This window comes from Meriones unguiculatus, chromosome 16 (assembly GCF_030254825.1).
Source record: "Meriones unguiculatus strain TT.TT164.6M chromosome 16, Bangor_MerUng_6.1, whole genome shotgun sequence".
Classification (NCBI taxonomy): Eukaryota; Metazoa; Chordata; class Mammalia; order Rodentia; family Muridae; genus Meriones; species Meriones unguiculatus.
In genome coordinates this window covers 53,939,315-53,951,708 of record NC_083363.1, presented here as the reverse complement: position 1 = coordinate 53,951,708, position 12,394 = coordinate 53,939,315, and the positions used below count along the sequence as shown (strand labels likewise).

At 41.4% G+C, this 12,394-nt stretch overlaps 2 pseudogenes; one reads left to right on the top strand and one right to left on the bottom strand.

Annotated features, from left to right (window-relative positions):
- The window catches only part of LOC110542491 (elongation factor 1-alpha 1-like), a 167,611-nt pseudogene extending 157,505 nt beyond the window's left edge, over positions 1 to 10,106 (bottom strand).
- On the top strand, positions 10,060 to 10,530 carry LOC110556198 (small ribosomal subunit protein uS9-like; annotated as a pseudogene).
- The last annotated feature ends 1,864 nt before the right edge of the window (positions 10,531 to 12,394 follow it).

Here is a 12,394-nt window from a genome sequence, read left to right as displayed (position 1 = left end):
TGCACACCTACCAATGCTCTCTCCCAGTTCCCTCCATCCATCCACCTCCAATGCCTATTTTATGTCCCCTTCTGAGTGAAATTCAAGCATCCTCTCTTGGGCCTTCCTTGTAACTTAGCTTCTTTGGGTCTATGGATTGTAGCATGGTTATCCCTTATTTTATGGTAAATATCCACTTAAAACTGAGTACATACCATGAATGTCTTTTGCGGTTTGGGTTACCATACTCAGGATGATATTTTCTAGTTCCATCCATTTTTCTGCAAATTCCAACATGCCCTTTTTAATAATCGTGTAAAACAGCATATTTTCCTTATCCATTCTTCAGTTGAGGGACATCTAAGTTGTGTCCAGTTTCTGGTTATTAAGAATAAAGCTTCTATGAACAAAGTTGACCAAGTGTCCTTGTGGTATGGTGGGGCATCTTTTGGGTATATGTCCAGGAGTGGTATAGCTGGATATAGAACTATCACCAATTTTCTGAGAAACAGTTAGATTGATTTCCAAAGTGATTGTATAAATTTTCACTAGCAATAGAGCAGTGTTCCCCTTTCTCCACATCCTCGCCAGCATGTGCTGTCCCTTAAATTCTTGATCTTAGCCATCCTGACAGGTCTAAGTGGGAATCTCAGTTGTTTTATTTGCATTTCCCTAGTGACTAAGTATGATGAGCATTTAAGTGTTTCTCAGCCATTTAAGATTCCTCTGTTGAGAATTCTCTTTTTAGCTCTGTACTCCATTTTTTTAAATTTGGGTTATTTGGTTTGTACATGTCTAGTTTGTTGAGTTCTATATATTTTGAATATTAGCACTTTGTTGGAGGTAGGGTTAGTGAAGATCTTTTTCCCAGTCTATAGGCTATCGTTTTGTTCCATTGACAGTGCCCTTTGCCTTACCAAAGTTTTTCATGAGGTCCAATTTATGAATTGCTGATCTTAGTGCCTGAGCTGTTGGTGTTCTGTTCAAGAAGTTATCTCTTCTCCCAATGATTTCAAGGCTATTCCACCTCCTAAAACTAGGCAGGACTTCCAGTAGAGGGGTAATGTCACAAACCCACAGACAAAATCTTTGAACCAAAATTTGTCCTGCATGTAAGATATGCAGGGACAAAGATGGAGCCAAGACTGAGGGAATGGCCAACCAAAGACTGGCCTACTTGAGCTCCATCTCAGGGGAAAGAACCAATCCCTGACAATATTAATGTTTCTCTGCTATGCTTGTAGACATAGCATATCTGAGCATAACTCCTCTGAGTGGTTTCACCAGCATCTGATGGAAACAAATATAGAGACCCATAGCCAAATATAGAGACCCATTAAACAGAGTTCAGGGAGTTCAATGGAAGAGCTGGGGGAAGGATTGAGGGAGCCAGAGGAGTTAAGGTTTCCATAAGAAAACCGATAGAGCCTGAGCCCACATGGGGCTCACAGAAATTCAACCACCAACCAAATAGCATGCATGGACTGGTCTTAAGTCCCTGAACATATGTAGCTCAAGTGCAGCTTGATCTTAAAGCAGATTTCCCAACAACTGGAAAGGGTACCCTCTCCGACCCTGATGCCTCCCTATGGATCTTGTCCCCCAAACTGGGCTGCTTTGTCTGGCCTCAATGAGAGAGGATGCCCCTGGTCCTGAAGTGACCTAATATGCCAGGTGGGTTGGTACTCATGGTCCTCCCATTTTCTGAGAAGAAAAAAAGAAAGTGATGGGGGAGGAGTGTGAGGGGAGGATTGGGAGAAAGGGAATATGCAATCAGGATGTAACATGAATAAATAAATAAATTTAAAATATACATACAGGCTGCTTTCTTAGCAACAAAATGAAATATGTGCTTTTATTCTCTGCTGGTTGAAAACGGGCTAGTGTGGTAGCACATATCTGCAACCCCAGCACTTGAGAAGTAGAGGCAGGAGAATAGAAACTCAAGAACAGCTTCAAACTAGAGAGTTCAAGACCAGTCTGGGCTGCATGACACTTTGCCACAAAACAACAAAATAAAACACATGAATGGGGAGGTGATAAAGCACATTTTACTGTTTTAGATAGGGCACAAATATTAGGAGAAATAGACCTCACCCCTTTCCTCATGTTTTTGACTCTACGGTGTTTTTGAAGTGGAAGAAATTGATAAGGAGACAAGGGAATTTACAGAGCCTGGTCTTTTGTGGTGCATGGTTGGGTGGTTAGGTGGTTAGATGACAGGGAACAGGAAGCCTACACGTCAGCCATCAGGTGCAGCTGGTGAGGCTGTTGTCACAGACAAGGCTTTAAGAATAAGGAAAGAATATGGCATATATACAGAGAAGAGCTGTTTGGCCTAATCCAGCAGTTCTCAACCTATGGGTCATGACAATCCTCTATCTGAAAAATTATTTACATTATGATTCATAACAGTAGCAAAATTACAGTTATAAAGTAGTCTAACAGCTTGGTCTGGTGCCTTGTATTTGATTGTTCATTAATCTGTTGCCCCAAGTCTGCTTGCTGTCTCTTAGGAGCATATTCTCACATACACCTGTCCTTGTTGTGTAAACCTTGCTCCACCCAATTTAAAGTAGATTGGTTAATTTAAAAAAAAAATGCCTACACCCCTGAGCAAGGCAGACTTTAAGGAGGCGTGGCCACCGTTCCCACACTTGGAAGAGAGAAGGATCTTGGGAAGAAGGAGAGAGGGAGGAAGCAGGGAGCTGATATAGGTTAGCAAGGAGAGGAGCACATGGCCAGCGTGGATGGAGGAAAACAGCCCAGATGAAGAACATTAGCAAATATTTTGAGATTATGGATGGGAAGTAGCCCAGGTAGAAACTATTAGAGCAGATGGCATGGGATGGGGGCTCAGGAGGTAAGGGTAGCTTAGGAGATAATATCCACCTTGCCCCAGGTAAAGCAAGGCCATTCTGAAATCTATCTGCTCTCTGTGTCTTTTACTGGTTGTGACAGCAGGTTAGATAATAATAATGTTATTATCTAGTCTGCTTTAATAATTAGATGTCTAATAATAAACATTATTAGACCATATTTTTAAATTATCAACAACAAAGAAGCAATAAAAATTATTCTACATTTGGGGGTCACCACAACATGAGGGACTGTATTAAGGATTACAGCTTTACAAAGGCTGGGAAGCACTGTCTAAGCCTTTAATGAGAATGAAATGGAAATTCCAAGGCTGGAAATTTGAGGGCAGTCAGACGCTGTGTACAGAACAATGACTCTGAGGTCCCGTATAGGCAGGGGCAGCTGTCAACTGCCTTCACAGTACATACAGACAGTTGAGGCCACAAGAGCATTAAGGCAGTAATAACTCTGGCAAGTGAGGCTAACTAGCCAATAAAAGCAAGAGAGAGAATATCTACAGTCTCTTTTGTATTCAGAAAGGTGAAAAATTCATGGGATCCAAATTTGAATATAGAAAGTCTTACCATGTTTTGTGGATAATAACTGGTAAAACCTAAGCACAGGAATTACATGTCTCTAGACTTTGTTTTCTTTTCTTTTATCTTTAATTTTAATTTAATTTTATTGAAAAAAGTTTTTTTCTCACATATTATATACTGCTTATGGTTTCCCCTTCCTTTATTCCTCCCAGTTCTTTCTCAACTCCCCTCCCATTTGGATTCACTCTCCTCTGTCTCTCATCAGGAATCAAACAAGTTTCTAAGGGAATATTACACACACACACACACACACACACACACACACACACATAATTAAAAACTAACACATTAAGATTGAACAAAACAAACAGAAGGAAATGAGCTCATGGGAAGGCACAAGAAAGAGAGAACCGTTGTCCCAGAAGCAAAAAGACACACACGGTATATACTCACTCACATAAACATACAACATAGGATAAACCCACTAAAATCGGTACATCTAAACAAAGTAAGCAAAAGAGAGGACCCTAACTAAAACACTCAATCCCCATCCTGAAAGGCAAAGAGGATGGACATCAGAAGAAGAAGAAAACAGGAAACAATCTAGGAACCTGCCACAGAGGGCCTCTGAAAGCCTCTGCCCTGCAGACTATCAAAGCAGATGCTGAGCCTGATGGGCAACTGTCGGGCAGAGTGAATGGAATTTTATGTGAGAAGTGGGAAATAGCAAGAGCTGGAGAGGACAGGAACTCCACAAGGAGAGCAACCGAACAAGAAAATTTGAACACAGGGAACTTCCCAGAGACTCATACTCCAACCAAGGACTATTCATGGAGATAACCTAGAACCCCTGCACAGAAGAAGACAATGCAGCCATTCCTGATGTGATCTGATAGACTAAGATCAGAAGGAAGGAGAGGAGGACCTCCCCTATCAGTGGACGTGGGGAGGAGCATGCATGCAGAAAGAGGAGGTAGGGTGGGAGCGGGAGGGGGAGAAGGGAGGGGCTTATGGGGGGATACAAAATGAATAAAGTGTAATTAATAATAATAATAATAAAAGAAAATACAGAGAACAAATGGCATGTTTACACAAACTTGACACAAGTAATGCTTAGAATAAACATCACAATACAGTGTCCAGATTGAAAACAGATAGCGAGGTAAAGAAATCAGGATTTGAATGATCAAGCGTTAATTGCATACATTCCACAAGGACATTATATCAATATTCTACCACGTGTGGAATGTGTGGAATCATCTGATGAATGGATAGTGAAACTGAGGTAAATATGCACAATGGAAAATCATTCAGCTATAAAGGAAATGAAATCATGAAATTTGCAGGTAGATGGATGGAAGTGGAAAAAAATTATACTGAGTACAATCACCCAGGCTCGAAAAGACAAACATCATATGTTCCTTCCTCTAAAAGAATCCTGGCTTCAAATCTTGTCTGTATTTAACATGGAGTACACATTGCTCTAGGGAGAGGGAAATGAGAGGCCAGGGAAAGCTTAAACTAAAGAGGAATGCATGAAAAAAAAAAAAAAGAGAGAACCACTCATACCCAAACTCAGGAATCCCATACAAACATTAAACACTAAATCCCATAAACACTAAACCATAGTATATGCACAAAGGACCTGGGAGAGACCCCGGCAGGCTTTCCATGAAGCTTCAGTCTCTGTGAGTTCATATGAAGTTTGATCATTGTCTTAGAGCTTTATAGCTATGAAGTGACATCATGACCACAGCAACTCTTATAAAGGAAAACATTCCATAGGGGCTGCCTTACCCACAGTTCAGAGGTTTAGTCCATTATTGTCATGGCAGGAAGCATGGTGGCTCGCAGACAGACGTGGTCCTGGAGAGGCAGCTGAGAATTTTACAACTGCATCCACAGGTGGGAGTTGTGACATTAGCATTGGAGAGCTCAAAGCCTGCCCCCAGTGACATGCCTTCTCCAACAAGGCCACACCTGACACTAGTGAGCCAAGCATTCAAACACAAGAGTCTATGGGGACTTTTCCTATCCAAACCACCAGAGTCGTGTTGATTTAAAGGAACTTGTTTTCTTGGTGTCCTCCATCCCCTAAGGCTCCAACACTCCTTCTACTTTCTCTTCCACAGGGTTCCCTGAGCTCTGAAAGGAGTGATTTGATGGAAACATCTCAGTTACGGTTGCGTTCTCTTTCTTTTCCACCCTTATGTTCAAAAATGTGCTCTATATCATACCGCTCCCAACTAAGGGTTGAATTTATTCCGCAAAGCATGTGTGATGTCCAATTGAATGTGAGTGAGAGAAAAAAAATCATAACCCCACAAACTTGCTGTCTTCCTTAGTGTGCGCTATGAGCCTGGCAGGTGTTCTCCATCTTGAAGAAAATATCACTGCATGCCTGTTAACCACAGAGAACTGCAAGCTTAGGCAGGCATGCTCTTCTGCCAGAAAACGTGGTAGTCCCAACATTTCAAATCTAAGCTTCCAGCTTGGAGAGTATTCCCACATAAAACAGAACATTCAGTGATATATTTTAATAGATGAATCTTGCTATTAACGGCATTAAGCAATTCAGAACGGTTTAACAAAAAGCTCCACCTAGGGGGCACCTTTTCTCAACAGTTTCCTCATAAAAACAAACACACACTTCCACCACTCTTTCAGTTATTGAAGGCATCACACGTGGGCCTACTCCCTTATGAACAGCTTGTTCAAACATGAGCAAGGAATCTTCAGGAAGAAAATGGAAATATGTGATTTTTATCAAGATACTAGCACTCACACAATGAAGATAAATTTCAAAAGCAGCGATCTTGTCTCATGGTAATTGTGGGGCCTCTCAACTTCCCATCGTGTCTATCCTGTAAATCTTAATATTCATGAAACATAAGCCACATGTCAGTCTGATAAAACTGGGTTCTTTCCCAATTTTCTTAGCCTACTTATGCATGTGCCAAATTCTGAAAAATAGTGTCATTGCTACTCAGGCATTTTTCTTGACGTGTTTAGAATCTCATTAGGACATATTCTTGGGCTCCTGCATGGCAGGAACAAGGTTACACTCCGAAATGGATTAAATATTTGTTTCCTCCCCTGAAGTTTGTATTGACAGTCTAAACCCTAGCATGGTTGGCTTAGAAGGTGTGATTTTGGAATGCGATTAACTCATAAAGGCAGAGCTTTCATGACTAGAATTAGTGCCCTTTTGAAAGAGATCTTAAATCTGCAGGTAGCATAACCTTGGACTTCTCAGCCTCTGGACTGTGAGAAATAAATTCTGCTCTTTGTAAGTCACGAAGTCTATACCGCTTTGTTACAGCAATCTAAATGGAACAAGACCTGTTGTATTTGCCTTTGAATTTTTAACTGTTTGAAAAAAAAATGTCCAAAATAAATTTCTCTTTTGCTGAAGTCTACTAAAAAATACATAAATAAGACACACAACAACCACATTATAGCAGGACTCTTATTATGCTCCAAGAAGACGACAACAGTGAAATAGGGAAAATAAGTATGTGTCTCTAAAAATGTATGTAATAAAGATTAAACACAACCAGTAGGAAAAGAAGACAGGATTTGAAGTCCTATCTGTTAAGTTTTATCATTAATCTGCCAGTGTTCACTCGAGAAACACTGAATGGATGCAGCCACAGTAGCACCTTTACAGAACGGCCACTGTGACAAAGAACAATGTCTCCTGCTCACCTGAACGGCTAATTCTGCTAAGTGCCCTGTGTGTTTCTCGAGACAGCTATCGGATGGGAGCTATTGACCGTCAGCACAGCAGTCTTGAAACTGAGTCATAAGTTTGGCTTTTCTATTTTCCATCTCAATTCCGAAAACCTCTTCTGCTGCCTCCCTAAAGTTCTCTTCTACCATCCACTTGTAGCTAGGCCCTAGTCTTAGATTTTGCTTTTAGGAAAACGCATGCAGATACATGTGTATTGCCAGGGCCTTCTGCTTCCCAGGGAGACTGATTCTGAAAGAATTGTATTGATTTAAGGATAAGTTTAATGTTCATACTTCTGAAGGATGTTTGGTTATTTGTTGCAAAAACACAATATTCCATAGCTGAAATCTATTTTAATAAAGAAAATGTTGAGATGGCAGGGTAGTGGCCTGCAAATATCGCAAGTAGCTTTTGAGGTTTCCACCACACATTTGGTCCCAAGTTCCTCCTCTACAAGGACAGGAGACTACAGTCTACCAACTTCTTCATCCCTGAAACCAAAATGTAATTACAGTCTCTTTACTAAGCAAAGAATGCCTAATGAGACCATCAGAATAACCTCAGCTAATCCAAACTGGACTGTTAAAGTGATTATGTTCGTCCTTTAAGATTATTTAATGACTCCTTGTTCACAGACCATAACAATAGGACTTATAACTAATTAGTAAACACTTAAGGAAATTTTTGTCACCCACTGTACGGTATTCCCACTGACATCACCTAAGAGAATTTCTTTCGAGGGCTATAAACAGCACAATGACATGATATGCTGAAGTTAAGCATGAGAAAAATCTAAATTTTCTAGGCAGCATATTTTGCCTGTATAGGAATTTTTGCTGATTACTGAGATAAGAAGATGAATACTGAAAATACTCTTCCTGAAAACATTGCATTTTAAGGATTGTTCCCTCTGGGAGTTCTAAAGCAGCTCATATTTGGATAGAGGGAAAGTGTGGGGAATCATTAAACTCATTCTCGCTGTCTGTTCCCCCAGTGTCTCTTCAGTGTGTCATAAGCAACCAGGAAGTTCCATCTGCCTTGAATGAGCCTTGTTCCCAGGGGTCACAATGATGATGGGCTAGATACCCTACAATGGTTTCCTTTAGCCCCCCTGTTTCCAAGATAAACCTGAAAAAATACTTTAAACCTATTGAATGTTAAAAATTATGGGTTTTTTTTCCATTTTAAAAGCTGGTTCTCTCACATTATTTCTGTAACACAGTTATGATATTTTTTTCATTGTGAGTTAAACTCCTGAAATGACCGTGTCTATTACAGAGAGATGTCAAAATTCATGGAGCTAAGCATGTGACAAACATCTCCACCAAGATACTCACCCCCATTGCAACACGTGCTAGAGGGATAAGTGTTGGCTCTGCCACCTCACCTTTCCTTTTCTTCTTCTCTTCTTTATCTTGCGTCAAGTCCTCTGATGAAAAAGGGATATCTCTACCCTAAGTTCTTTTAAAACTTCAGAAAATCTCTGTATCTCCCTTGTCATTATCTGTCTTAATATTGAGAGGTCTAATTATCCCAAAAGCTCCTAAGCTCCCCCCCCCCCCCGCCCATGGCCCCAATCTTTTTTGCTAACCTGACTCTATGACAGGCTTCATTTTCAACTTTGCGTGCGTAGGGGGCCTGAGTTTCTGTTTCTCAGAATATAGAAAAACAATTCCTGGGGGGGAAAAAATGCAGTTTGCAGGCAGCCAATCAGCTTAAAGATCAACACATGAGCTTGAACCACACACAATGATTCAGCAGAAGCACTTAGCCACTCTAGAAATTTCCTAAGTATTTGCCCAATCCTGAGTCCTCCCCACCCTACTCCCCACCATAACTCCTGAGTGACTACCAACCCATCAAATTAAAAGTTAGCTCACCCGCTCCAGAAGTCTACCTGTTTGACTTTAAATAGAGCCTGCAGGCTCACTTTACAAACATCGCCGTTTTGAAAGAGGTGGCAATCCCTGCGTGCTGGAATTTCTGTAGAATAAATCCTAGCTTTTGCTATTCCTCGAGCCTGGGATCTTTCTTCAGTGGCTCTCAGACCCTTACAATATACTAGAACTGTTATTACCAAAAAAAAAAAAACAAAAACAAAACACAAAAAAAATCCCCACAAATATTATTTGGTTCAGGCCGGTGGGAGGACAGTAACCCTAATGTCAGAGTGTAGGCAATTCATATCCTATTTAGGGCCTTATTTAGATTACCAAGTCATCTTAGCACTGTGTCCTCAAATACAAGAAAGAGCAAAGTCTGTTGTCTCTTCCTCTTCTTGTGAAGGCAATAATCTATGTGTAGGCTTTCTCTGGGTTTATTCTCATTGCTGTGAAATATAGCTGACAAGAAAAGAAAAAAACAAACAAACAAACAAAAAACTCGGGAAAAGCATTTATTTTAGCTCAAAATTCCAGGTCGTAGTCCGTCATTTTGGAGAAGCCAAGGAGAGAATTTGAAGCAACCATTTACATCACATCCACAGTCAAAGGCAGAGAAAACTAATAAATGCTTGTGTGCCTGTTGCTCGAGTAGCTTCTCCTCCTCTTACATATTATAGGGCCCCAGACTAGGGGATGGTGCCACCCACTTTCCCTCCCTCACCTGGGGCAATCAAGATGATCCCACACACACATCTCCACAGGTTGCTCTGTCTAGACCTTCGCTCACTGAGACTCCGGCTCCCAGGGGAGTCTAGCTTCTGTCAGGTTAACCACATAACTAACCATCCCAGGAGTACTGTCCTCGTGATGCGGTTCACCGCAGCCTAACCTCCAGTCCCCATTTCAGAAAGCATCACATTAAGGGCTAGGGCCTAAACCTAGGACCTGGAGGCAATAGCTTTACCCTGAGCCCTCAATATTTATATTCTTTTGTCTGTGCAAGACGCTACATTTCATCCCAAACTAACCTGGAATTTCAACTCCAGCATCAACCTCAAAATTAAAGCTCCCGTTTCCGGTGGCGGCGCCGTGCGGTGAGGAGCTGGTGTTCATACTCGCAGCCATGCGGTCCAAAGGTCCCTTGCAGTCCGTGCAGGTCTTCGGACATAAGAAGACTGCGTGGCGCCCTGCAAGCGGGGAAACGGGCTCATCAAGGCGAACGGACATCCGCTGGAGACAGTACAAGTGTCTGGAGCCTGTTCTGCTTCTGAGCAAGGAGCGATTTGCTGGTGTGGACATCCGGGTCGGTGGGAAGGGTGGTGGCCATGAGGCCCGAATTTATGCTATCCCGACAGTCTATCTCCAAAGCCCTGGTGGCTTATTACCAAAAGTATGTGATGAAGCCTCTAAGAAGGAGATCAAAGACATCCTCATCCAGTATGATCGGACCCTGCTTGTAGCTGATCCCCGTCTCTGTGAGTCCAAAAAGTTTGGGGGTCCTGGTGCCCGTGCTCGTTACGGGAAATCCTACGGATAAGCCCATCTCAAGAGTCAGGGTTAACTTTGTAATAAACATCCTAGGATTAAAAAAAAAAAAAAGTAAAGCTCAAGGAGCTTGTGTAATGTAATCCAAATCAAATCTGCATAAGATCTGAGGTAAGATTCATCAGGAGGTGAATCTGCTCTGTAGCTGTGAGCCGGTCAAATTATACTTCTTAAACACAGTGATGGGCGGGGCTTAGAATGCACAATCCCTTCCTAAAAAGAAGAGGTCACAAGGAAGAAAGGGACAAACAGGTACTCGGCAAGTCCAAAACCTAGCAAGCGGAATAGCATTTGATTTAATATTTAATTATTCAAGAATAATTCTTTTCAGTTTGATTCTCTTCCATCTACTAGGATGAAAGCCCACCTTCAAGGTGTATCTCCAGCCTCTGTCAAACCTCTGTGCCTGATGGTGGGGATAACACACCACAGGCTATGAACAGCTGCCACCCAGCTGTTAAAATCCAGGCAAGGTCCACCATCCAGGAACAGCCCTCAGGATCTTAGAATGCCATTCAGGGACATTCTCTGTCTTGATAAATTGTGCATGTTTGTACCCAGATATCTCTATGATCTGGTCTTATAGGGCGTAAAATACCTGGTATCCTTCCTCCTTTTCATTCCGTGTGATCCATTCTGTTCAGCCTGGCAATGTTTCTGCTTAGGGTGGCCGCTTCATTGAAGTACCATTCAACTAAACTCAGGTTTAGTGGTTGCTTACCAACACCCAGGCTCTTGTCATCAGAACAGGCATTTGATTTTGTGATAGGGATACAAAAGGCCTATCCAAGATTTAAGTATTGAGGTTTCATTGTTTTGTTTTTGTTTGTTTTATTTGGTAAATACCAGAAAACTGGTATTTACTTACCAGTTCCTTCTTTGATTCTATTCTCTTCTCATTTGCATTCCGAAGAAAACAAGCTGCTCTTTCAGGGACATTTTAAAGAAGTTCCTTCAGCTAAAAATCCATCTGTGCTCCTCACAGTCCCCAAAAATGATAGAAAAACCCATGGTACTTTAACAAGGATTGCCTGGTTTCCATTGTCTAATAGTCTGCTCAGCTCTGAGTCATCATGAGAATGTTCTCTGCTTCCATAATGCTGTCAACAACCAACTCATGTTTAGTTCTATGTTCTCTAACAGAAGAAGGCCTCTTTCTGTACAGTCTGCAAGACCCATCATGGTCCCTTTGTGGTGATCGTGGCTTTTGCTGGAATTCACATGAAATTTCTTTTCGCCAAAACGACTTCCACATTTTCAGGTATTTGTCACTAAAGTACCCCACCTCTTGCTTTCAAAGTTTGTTTTATTCAGGAGTCCAGAGATAAATCGAACTAACTGGCTGTATATAGGTTTGATAGATAACAACATTAGAAATAGATTATAAGGATTTTATCCATGGAAAAGCCCAGTGCCTGGGAAGATAAAAAGAAGTCTAGTCTGAGTCTAAAAGTTAAAACAATATATATAACATATATATATATGAAAATCCATACTGTAAATTTCAGTCCATGACAGAAAGGCCAGTGTCACAGACTAAAGATGGTCATGCCTGAGGAGAAAGTTCTTTCTTTGTCTTCAGAGACTTTTGGCAGACTAGATGAGGACTACTCTCTCTGGGAAGAGCAAATGACTTCCCTATCTACTAACTGAAATATACCCTCGTAAAAATGCACACATGCATACGTGCTCACACACACAAATATTTTTTTAATTTTTATTTATTTATTATTTATTACAATTTATTCACTTTATTTACTGGCTGTTGCTCTCCCTCATCTCCCCCAGTTCCACCTTCCTTCCCTCTTCTCATCTTATGCCCCTCCCCTAGTCCACTGATAGAGGAGGTCCTCCTC